This window comes from Protopterus annectens, chromosome 5.part0 (genome assembly GCF_019279795.1).
Source record: "Protopterus annectens isolate FY-2018-M chromosome 5.part0, PAN1.0, whole genome shotgun sequence".
NCBI classification, from domain to species: domain Eukaryota; kingdom Metazoa; phylum Chordata; order Ceratodontiformes; family Protopteridae; genus Protopterus; species Protopterus annectens.
In genome coordinates, this window is record NC_056735.1 from 1935791398 (window position 1) to 1935803897 (window position 12500).

Here is a 12500-nt window from a genome sequence, read left to right on the forward strand (position 1 = left end):
TGGATTGTAATCATTTCTGTGTACAGCCAGCTGTTTTATTTCACTTGACTTAAAAAGTTTCCAGGTACTCTGTCTTTTACATACTGCGAACTGGCCCAACTAAAATAAAAAGTTCTTCTTTGAAATAATGCCATATGAAGCAAAACAAATACTCAGTCTTGGAAATGCTCGTAGCTTCTTAAAAGCTTAATAGCAAATTTAAAGTGCATTAACATCTAAAAAAAGTATTTCTTTTTCTGAAGAATTGAGCTTAAACTTTAAAAAAACTCTCTGTGCCATCCAAACAATCCTCAAATAACTCCAGCTCACACTGACTTCCTTTCCAAATTAGGAAGACATCATCCACGAAACACTTAAAGAATAGGACCTTATCACTGAACAGTGTTTGTTCATGTAATACATACTCTTTTTACCATTAACTTAATACAATATTTGCATAGGAGTTCACAATGGTCATACCCATAACTAACTTGGTTCACTGCATTTTTGGTCCTTTTGTTGCTAAATAATGCCATATGCTCAGAAAAATGTTTAGCATTAATTTTCATAAGATAATAGGAGTGAGTGCACTCTACCTCTCTTTACTTGAGCGCACACTTCTAAGCCTTGCTAGCTAAGTAAACATGTGGCACATTTACCAATAAATAAGTCTGCTTTTTTATAAACTGTGACAACAATGGCCTAGGATTTAATGCATAAGAATAAAACCTGCCAGTTGTCCCGGTCCCCTTCAATAAACACATCACACCAAATGACATTTGACGACCTTTATTAGATTTCAATAACATAGCTTCATTCACCAAATTTATTAGTTACAACTATTCATAATCCAATTGATTCTAAACACAGCATAACATCCTTGTAATGTTAATCGGGGCAGCATACCTACTCACATTGGCCCAGTAAGTAGCGTCCATACCTCTGCTCACTTACTTTACTAATGAAACATCATTGTAATGTTAATCAGGGCAGCGTACCTACTCACCCTGCCAACAACCATCCTTGTAATGTTAATCAGGGCAGCGTACCTACTAACCCTGCCCAACAAGCAGGGTCCATACCCCTGCTCGCTTACTTTACTCATGAAGCAGAGTCTCATCTCACTTCAGACACCATTCATTAAATTACCTTCCAACAAATAAGCAGCATCCTTACCTCAGCTTGCTTATGTATTCAGCAAGCTTCCTGCTATGGCTCATTTTCCTTTCCCCAGATCCTTGAAATGAACATCCAGACATCAGAGGGGGAACAGAAGAGGGCAAACCTATCCCTCTTCTCCACCAACTAGCCTGACCAGTCTGTTCCCCCTCCTTTCTACCCAAATTTATTCACCCACTACTTCCCTTAAAGGGAAGGATCAAGCCAAACATCATTTGGTGTACCCATCTGTAAAACACCTTGGCATCCTGTCATATGCCCTTTTGCCATACCATCACTGAAACACACCCTAATGAAACCAATAAAGTAAGATTACCATGACCCCACTGTGCCATTGGAACACCCACACCAAGAGAATACATACGCTTTCAGCCCATTACTGTAGGGAATAATCTAATTCCAAAACTTTAATGTCCTAACCTTAGCTGGCAGAAAATCAGCACCCCTTTACCAAGTTCCCGCAAACTCGCCTGTGCTCAGCAATGAAGTAATCTACATGCCCAGCCATAAACCCTAAATTCACTCAATACTAGACCATTCTTAACCCATGTTTGTCCCTAGTCTTCACCTCGAAAGCTGTCTTTCTTATGTTACCTATACCACTAGCAGGTAATTAAGACCTGTCCTACAGCTGCCTTATCCTGCAACCAAGCATCCGTTGAACCTTCTAACTCCCCTGAAACAACGCACCCAGTTTCTAAACTACCTCAACACAGTGATCTAACTACCATGCTTCCTCAAACCCTATCTGCAAAACCACCCAGACCCCTAGTGCGATGATCCTTGTGCTATTCTGTGAACCTTAACCTGGTATGTTATACAAACCTACCTATTCAAAGGACAAATTTGTCACCCCAAAGATGCCCCCCATTAGGCACAAACTTCAGCATCACATCAAACACCTCATTGGCCCTCCCCCCACCTACCGATCAACAACTGGATAAGTGAATACTACCACCCCATGATTCCAAAAAAGCAAGAATTGAACTTCACTGGTCCTTACTTGTCCCTTATACCAACACAATAATCAGTTCCCACCAAGTAAATAAAGAGCTGAAACATGCCTTACTAAGGTGATTACTCAGACTCTATTTATGCCCCATTCCAGTAGCAAGAACATCCGTCCTATCCAAACATCATCTTTCAAATCACCTTTCCAAGCCACCTCATGATGCCTTCTGCACTTCTGCCATTTCCGTCAGTAACTGTTGCCCACTCATGCTCCTCATGAGTAACCTTCCCACTTGACATTGCTTCCATCATCTGTGCATTCACTGTGTATCTTCACAAGTGGTACTCAGCACTCCACCATCTAAAAACAAAAGGACAAAATTAAAACTCTCTAATATGTAAAGAGAAGGCTCCACCTTATACCCATCTTTTACAAATTACAGCCGCCGTGTTCCAAGACCCCATCTGCAAGAAAGAAAAGACATGTAAATAATCCAAAATACGTAACACACCTTCCAAGACATCTTCAATAACAACCTATCCTGACAACCTGGGAAGGAATGTATAACTAACTACCGGTTGAGCATGTCAAAACTAAAACCCCACCCATGAAGAGACCTATCAATATCCACAACCAGGGTAACCTTGTGATTACAGACTATATCAATTAGCTCCCTGAATCAGTCAAACTAACTTATATTGTAAACCATCTGCCTAGCTCTTAACCTTCCATCTCCAAATGAGGCACACTAAACAACCTAATATGGAACAATTAAACTCAATGCAGCAAATCTATAAAATGCCATTAGGTAGTATTAATCATTCACAACAGAAATATTTAACAATATACGTATCAGAATATATGGTATGCTAAATGCACCACCAAGCTAACCTCACTGCCAAAAAACTTAACGGAGGGACAAACCATACCGCTCAACCACTGTACTGTTCTGATAGTCAGGGCAATGCTAACCATACCACCAATGAATTCATACTGATGTCAAGCTACAGAAGGCTCCAAATCAACTCTTTTATGTAATGCAGACATGACAATGAATTTCCTCTGCAACATTAAATCTGTTTTCTTATTAAAGGGGTCCTGTTTTACTTCAGTTTACCTAACCAATGTGTCCCTCTTGTATTTCTGCATATAATATTTACAAATTTCTGCACACGGAACACCAGCCAGTGGCCAGAATTAGTGCCTAGTCAATTACAAGGGCACTACTCAGCATAAGCAACAAAGATTTGTCTTTATACAATGACCTCACCACCCATGAACAAGCAAGCAGTACAGGCCTGGAACACTTGCGGCCCACCTCCAAATTAAGATCATTTTCTTTTTTTTTTTTTTTCTTTTCTGGGCACTTGACATTCAACAGACATGGCTCCTCAAGGTGCAAACTGACAACCATTGGACACCCCCCCCCCCACTTCAGCTGTAAAATATATGACTGCATTAGCATGAATGTCCTGAATGGTACAAAGTCCAAAAATCAATTACTGTCACCATTTTCCATTATCCACCTTCACTGATTAGCCAAGAAACACAACTCCCTGATAAAAACAGACCAGACATGAGGCAAAATTCTGAACACCCTGCTGAAGACTGATCCACGTGCACCTCTGACAGGCTGGTACCCCACTGCTCATGCACGGAGCACATCCATGATGCCAAACTAGCTAACAGCCCGCAAAAGTCCACCACTGGCAATGCTACTCCTCCCACAACTGCCAGAGTATCAAAGGATGAAGCTGGTACCACCACCATCAATGGTACTTCCTTGCCCACAGTATAAGGACCCGATCTGTCAGGAAAACCCTAGAAAATACAAGTCATGCAAGCACTGCTCCCACAAATGCACAAACCCAGAAACAACGTGGCTCAGTCCAACAGAACAGCCCCCACAAGCTGCCACCCAGTGACTCCAGTCCTCAGATCAATGCCATCAACCCATCAGAAAAACCACAAAACACTCAAGGAACAGACCCCCAACCCACGGCCAGACGAGAGACCGCCGCGACTGCACCACACACTGCAACCTCAACAACTGCAGTTCCAGCAGTTCCTTTACAAGTAATATACACTTTTAGACCCTCTTCAAAGCAGCAGCGATAGAATGCTTAGGAGAGAGAGATACTCATCAATTCTCAGCAGTTGCAAGACTCCACCCAATCTCCACACATCAAAACCAAACCACCTCTGAAATTCCAGGAAAAACAAAGGACCTCCAACCTTTCCAATGTATACAAATTCCAATACATAAAACCCAGATTTCTCTCATTTGGCTACATCATTTATGGACTTCCTTTTTTTTATATAGACTGTGCAAAAGGTATTTCCTTCCAGCCCAAAAACATTTTCCTACCTTATTGAGAAAAAAAAATGCATTTCAGAACGAGCACTCCTACAAACCTGTTCACATCTGCTGCATGTCCACTGCAAGAAAGAAATGACTTTTCAAATCCACACAACTATTCCATCCCCATCCATAGCCCTGTATATTCCAGGAGCAAAAGCAATCTTTCCATCCCACATCTCATTCCTGGAGAAGAATCACTACATTGAAAAAAAAGCATCCCACCAACATGGCGGCCACGCAAATGTCACACAGGCCATTGGTTTTCAATAGCTGTGAAGAAAACAAAAAGAAAATCTATAAAAAACATACAACCATCTTCGCCACATACCACATCAACAATTCATCACCCATCTTCTTAAAAAAACACTCCATAGAGCTTTAATTCTCGCCAGGCCTTGACACCAGTGCTGTCACACACAGCAAGCACTGTGGACAGCAAAGCAAAACGGGACCAAGAAGCAGCCCAAAAATCCAGTCAAAAAAACAATCTGTTGCAACCAAACCCTGCACACTAGCAGTCGGCGCACCAGCTCCCAGGATGATGTCACCGCTAACAACCGAACTCAACAACGAGCCATTACTCCTATGCCTCAAAGCCCGCGAATGACATCCAAACCTTCAAACGGCCAGAATGACCAAGCAGTAACACAGACCTCAGAGTAGTTGTGGTGCCTTAACTGTGGTGTGTAAACATTAAGGACTAAGAAAATGCAAGTCACAAGGCACTGTTTTTGAACTAACAATATAGCTCAGTAGACCATACACAAGGGTAGTAACCAGTTCATAAATTCTGCTGTCAGACTCCAAATGACAGTCGTTTATTCTGTGACCAGGAACCGACTCCTACATTACCAATACAGTTCAATTAATACTTTAATAACTCATGGTGAAGCTGCTAAACTTTCTTGGAGTTTATATCAGTCAAATGTGGACTTGAATGAACACAAAGACCAATCTATAAATATTCCTTCTAATCTGACATTCAGAAATAGTGGGCACCATGGGTTTCTTATCTCTAAACTGCCATTATGAGGTACTCTGCTGCATCACACCCCAGTAGCACTTGAAATGCATACCACAATGCCTGCCGCCGCATGCACAATGAGTAACCGCTCCCCACCAGAAAGACCACCTCATAATGAAACGGATCAATTCCGACACAGGGAGAGTTACCCCCAATCTCCAATGCCGTTCGCACACCTTTCACAAGCTAACAGCAAAGGTTTTGCACCAGCAGGAATACTGATGTATGATGGTCAAAACGGCCAAACTCAAACCACCTTTCCTCATTCACAATCACCAATCCTAGCTGATCTAAAGTAGAAGGACCAGAACTATGACTCACAACAACACCCCAACATAGCCCTGGCAAAATAAATAAATTATTTACTACACAAACCACCTGCCCCTGACCTTCCAAACCCCCACTAGCACCAAGGTCTACCTGGTCCCCTGAAGAATCCACAGGTCATATTGGGCATGAACTCACCTTAGCAAGTTCACGCCAAAATGTGACTGCTTACCCAGCTACACTAGACTAAATCTCTTAAGCCCCACCCATCCTTATCTCATTCCCTCCCAACTATCCCTGCGTCCATTTAAATTTTTCTCCTCCTTACCCATATAACTCCATCTAATAGTGACCTAACCCTCCTCATGAAGATGTGCCGGGACAACTTAGTTTGTTGCCAAACATCATTTACTTGTCAGCTATTCCGGTGAATCATGTATTTCTGTTTATGAATTACAAGAGCACTATAGCTGGATACAGTTGAAAATATGTATACGGTTAAATAGTTGAAGTACATTTTATCGGGACTCCTTTCAGCAAACACAAGGTGCTAAAAAAAATTATAATCGAAGTACAAAAAAGCCCTTTTCTAGCCCTTAATCTATTTCCCACCAAAGAGAATCCCTGAAACTCTTTTCAGATGTAATCACCTTCATGGTTTCTACAGCTCACAGACAAATTGTTACTTCCCATGTGTTATTATGTTTGACAAAACATTTATCACTAAATAAATAAATAAAAGGTGATTCAAGTTCAGCAAATTATGCATTGCAACACTGAATACATAAAAATAAATATTATTGAAGATTTTTTTTTTCAAATAGTGGGAATGCTTCAAGCAATAAAACTGTCTCCCATTGCATATGATCTAATTTAGATAATTATGAATGAACAGCCACATGCATCACCTGGTTATACTGAAGGAAACTATTCAAAAGTTAAATAGGAATACTTCTGAAGACAATCTTTTTCTACAAAAATTGGGAATAGTTTCACTGTACAATATGTCATGTAGACTAATATGGAGAATATAAGACAAAGCCATTCCAAGGATGTCCTGTTTAGAATCAATGCACTATGCCAAAAATCTGAGAGGATAACTGCAATACAAAGAGGGGTTATCTAAATCATAAATACAGATAAATGATATACATTGTATAAGATACAAAAGTAATAAGTTCAAAGCTACACTCTTTGGTAATGCATATCCATTCACTACTCATACTGACTATGCATGAAGTTACCATATGATGCATTTTATGGGTATTAATGTAATAACAACACAAAAGGATTCACAACTACCAAGAATTAAAAAGTTGATGTAGTTAAATGTATGTTACCCAAAGGACTGTCATTTGAACAGAGACTAAATTATTATACCTCAAGAGGAATTACTTTGTGAACAACAAAGTGTTACTGATTTAATTAAATGAATAGTTATATTAAACATGTCATGTCCCTCAAAATTAACTGAATGAACTGCATTTCCAAACAATGTGTCTCTGAGCCTTGCAAGAATGCTGCTTCTAGCTGCCTTGGCATTGATGGATAAAACCCTCACTCTGACCCAGGTGACCTCAGTCTAATTAGCAATCAAGGCACCTTAGAAAGGAGAAGAAATCGGAGGCTTAGCTTACACAGCTGTCCTTGTTGGGGGTGAATGGGAAGCAAGTGTGTAAGAACAGTCTGTTTGCTAGAGCCCTGGATGGAGACTTGGGATCCTTCTAAGGGCTGTCTCATGGGGTCAAAGCCAACTGAATAATTTGCATGAAGACAGACGGACATACTTCACAAAAGGCCATTGCATTCCAAACTCTGGATTCTACACATTCTCAGAGTAGCATAGGGCCTATAGCACATATACTTGATAACCAGCACATGGAGGATAGTCTACATTCATAGATCCTTTGAGACTTACCCACAGTCAGCCTTAGGCATAAGACAACTAGGCAGCTGCCTAGGGCACACTCTAGTATGGGCAATTTTCCAGTATTTATTTGTTTACTATTTTTGTAGTAACTAAATGTTTTCTTTAAAATGTGTTGAATAAATACATAAATTGAAGAGTAAGACAAACTGTGAGGAAAAACACACAAAAAAAGTAATCTGGATAGTGCGGGTAGACCAGTATGGGGGCATAGGCTGGTGTGGGGGGTGCTGTGGGACCCTTTTGCGTAGGGTACCAGCTGATGAAAAGCAGGTCCTGCACTTACCCCAGAGAAATGAACGGGCTGAGGAATTCACAACCAGAGAAATGGTCAGATCTATAGAGCAGCTTGAAGGGAGGTTTTGATGGTTAGCAGAGGAATAAGTGCAAAATAATAAATATAAAATAAAATAACATAAAATAAAAATCTGTCAGAATTCAGAAATGTACCAAATATGTTTATGATGCATTGAAATGTCTATTTCCCATTAATTGCTCCTTTCCATTAGTAGCTGGTCATTCTGCTTGTTTCATGTCACTGTGACTTTTGGCACTTCTTGTTCTGACAGTCATGATGCCACCCCACAGAATAATAGAATAAAGTGAAACTAAGTACTGAGTAAAGATTATGTGCTAAATTACATTTACTGGTGGTATAGAGGGATAACACTTTAACCACAGTCCAGGTTTAGGTACTTAATGGCTCAGCCAGGAACGATAGACTTAGCCATCCTATGGAAGAGGGATGGTGATACTTGGCTAGCTGCACCCACTTCTCCAAACATGACTTGACCTTTGCAAGTGAACAGACAGGTTAGGAGTGTACATGGGCATGACCCAACAAGCTGCTGATGGTAGCCCTTGTATGTGGATGAAAGAGGAGCATGCAATGTTCAGATATTGGGGTATATCTGATCCTTGCTATGATGCATTGCCCCTATAACAACAGTAATGAAAAGTTAGGAACTTAATACATATTAGATGTCCTTATTTGTTAAGAATCTAGCTGTGGCACAAAGTCTCTGAAATCTGTCAGGATGACAGGCAATCTGAGTTAGCACTATAAGGGATCGGAGAGATGTCCCCGCATTGAGGCTTTCTTACCACTAGGGATGCACTGGTCTCAAATGTATTTGTGGGAGGCTTAATGTTTGACATGGCAGAAGGGTAAAAAATACAGAATGAAAAAATTATTATGTGCTAAATCAGAGCTGCTGTAAGGGTATTATTTCTTCACTGGGACTTTTTTAATCCACTTCTTTGGGATTTAAACCTTAAAACTCCTTTTCTCGATTGTTCAGTCACAGCATACTGCTGTTGAGCCTGTATCATAATGCTTCTTCTGTGATGCAAGAATGAAGATGCTTCTGGCAACTGCGTTTTCTTTTGAGTAAAAATGTGATGGTTACCAAAAATGTTTATGTTTATTTAAGAAATGGGACTCAGACAATTGAATGTGTGTCTTTCTCTATAAATTATGCCTAAACATAAAAGCCATGTAGGTCATCTGCTCAGAGTCTCCCATCCATCACTGTTTTAATTCCTGTGGAACGGAGGAAGAGCAGTGTAGGCATATGATGGTAAGCAATTACCATGCAAACTATCATGTTCAACACAGGTAATCAGTCATCAGAATTATGAATGACAATGGCAGCACACATGAGACATGACAGACGAACTGCTGACAGTCTGTAGTAATATAGGCTATGTGCCTGCAACTGAGCTAGATGTTTTCAGATGCTATGGAAATATCTTTAGAAGGAGGTGTAGTACGTCATAATTACCAGCATTATAAAGGGATGCAGGTAACATTTGCTGATGATTGTTTCATGTTTTTTTATCTTCATTTTTCTAGACATGCAGGCGTGTGAGACTATGATCACAAATGTATAGTCCATCTAGCATTCCATACAATTTGCAAAACAGCGAGACATTGAGTAATATAACAACCAACTTACTACTGTTCTTAGGAAATATTATTAGGGGCTATTTTTTTGCAGAAGGTTCTGTGACACAACAGAAAATTGTTACTTTTGCAGTACTGGATGATGCGCATTGTTCTGAAATACTCCATGAAACAAATCTCAAGATGCTTAGCTTTACAGAAGAGCAAAGAAAATAAAGTGTTTCAATGCTGCAAGCTGCAGTATATTTGAAAGAATATATGTTAGGAAAGTGTATTTTGGAGATATTGTCAGGAAAACTACATAAGACAGAGCTCCTCACTATCACTCTTCAAGAGGAACCTTGATGAGTGGATGGGTAACAGTAAGTTCACACCGGGGATCACACCAACAGCACTACTAGATAGGGACCAAGGGTACTAGCTGCTAGTACAAGGGTCTAGGGAGCTACTAAATGGGTGGTGAATACCGCACAACATGGCTGGGCTAATATATGCCTTCGGGCAGATAGCCCAGTACCAACCTATGAACCTTTGAACTCCGTCATACTCTGGTAAGTTATGCATTCCAGTGGTTGATTCTAATCATTCCAGTTGTTAATGTAAGAGAATGTTTGCCAAGCACATGGATGGAGTTAGGGCCTTCAAGTAAAAAAGCTGAACCACCCTTCACGAATGCCAGATGATCTGGTATCACCCTGGTGATGGGGAATGAATGGATTATTTATCTAGCAGGGGGCTGATGATTGGCAGGTAGCAGGGTCAAAAAAAAAGAAAAATAAAATCACCTTGAATCACAGTCCTGAAAAACTGCCTTGGTTTGATGTTAACAGTGGAAAAAAAAAAAAGAGTATCACCAAATTAATTGTTCACTCACAATGACTCAGAATAATATTAATGTATTATAACATACGGTATGGATTTCTTTCCAGCCTGCTCAGTCTGATTGCTTCTGGTATGCTGACTTGCCAAATTCAAACACATTTTTTTGTCATGTTTTTTTATCTGTTTAGGTTTGGCAGATAATACATATTGCTTGGGTCATTGCACATGTCCTTTAGTAAGGCACTGCTGTCTGTGATCTTCCTTTGCACCTCTGTTTGAATTCACCAACTATACATGCTGATGGATATTGTCACTAACAGATGCTTCCATTGTTCTCACCATTGTACACCATTGTAGACCATTGTTCCACTGTTTACAGAACAGAGTCACAGATTGGAGGTCAGCCACACAAATGATAGAACACCCAGCTATTTGCAGTTTTAATTGTCTGTTGAGCCTGGTCATACATTTTGCAATGCTACACTGTGTTCTAACTTACTACCAATAAATGTTCCACTATAATATTAACAGGCATTGCACTACAATTCCAAACATCCCCACCACAACCTATTTCCATAACTGTTACTAGAGAGAGAGGGAGTACACAGCAATTGAAAAGCTTCTCAGTCCTGCCATGATCTTCCAGAATCTCTCCCACTATCCATTTCTCCCCCGGGATTGTGCTGTGGAGGCTGGAGCAGAAAATAGGCAGGCTAAAACATGCATATATCTATCTGCATATACATAGGCACATGCGTACACCCCCCCCACACACACACACAAACACAGAAATACAGATGTGTGTGTGTGTGTGTGTGTGTGTGTGTGTGTGTGTGTGTGTGTGTGTGTGTGTGTGTGTGTGTGTGTGTGAGTGTGTCTTAAGTAGTATAAACATCAAAAATATGAAAACAATATTTTAAAGATATGGAACCATACAAGGTTAATAAAACATTTATAGCCTTTTTAATATGGATATTTTGCTGGAGTGTGTCTCAGATTTAACAGTCAAAGACAAAATGATAGGGTATTAGAGTGTAAGTCTCAAAACAGTCAATGAGATTGAATGCAGAATCATTTTTAGTGTCTATATGGTCCATAATTAAAGGGATTCCTTATATAAACTTTGGGAAATCAACACTGACTGCTACCTGAGATATTAGCTTTATTAACCAATTATGCCCTGTTTGTAACCAGCTGCTTTCTGTCCCATGGTGTGGACCTTGGCTCAAGATGATTGTTACAGTTGAAGTGACATCCCAAACTATGTGGAAAATGCAAAAAAATGGTTGTGGATGAATGGATTCATGGTTTTGTCATATTTTGAACTAATTTATATCATGAATAGATCACCATTCCCAGAAAAAAAAACGAGGTGCGGAAACAAAGGAGACCTGGTTATGAAAGAAAAATACTTTCCAGGATACTATGTGCTTTCATGAAAACAAAAGTCCTTTTTTATCTTGGAGCAGTGCATAAAATATACACAGAAATAGGTTATATGTGCATCCAACTGCTTTGGAGTGCATGTTCAATTGCTTTAAACATTTGACAACAGAAAGTTGCAGTTGTTAATTTCTGTATTCAGGTTTCAGTGCTCTGAAGATCATTAGTTTCATTTTCAGATGTGACCATGTAGTTTCATTCTTTTGATCAAACTCTGTGCTGCTGTGAATTAATTCTAAAGATGAAAGCAATCGTGTGCAGCCATTACCCTTGTTCTTCACAAAGTTTCAGGGAGAAAAGCCTAGGGGAAAAAACAACATGAAACTATTTGTCTAAATTCACTTGCCATGTAATGGGTAATTTTAAATTTTATTAACAGCAGTATATCTGCCTGAGTCCCAGCAGTGAAGTGATTTTAGTTAAAATCTGTTTTATTAAATAATTAGAGTTTTATCTATAAAAAATTGCTAATCTTCTCTTCTCCAAAATACCCACTCTTCCTCAGTCTTCCTCACAAAACACACAAACGCGCATGCCGCACACACACACACACACACACACACACACACACACACACACACACACACACACTGTGTGTGTGCACCTGTGAAGAGTGCACACAAACACATGTATGCATAT

At 39.8% G+C, this 12500-nt stretch overlaps 1 protein-coding gene across 3 annotated transcripts in view; it reads left to right on the forward strand.

The window, feature by feature from the left end:
- Window positions 1-12500, forward strand: part of PCDH17 (protocadherin 17) — a 436503-nt gene that overhangs the window by 242071 nt on the left and 181932 nt on the right. The gene's annotated exons all lie outside the window — the stretch shown is intronic.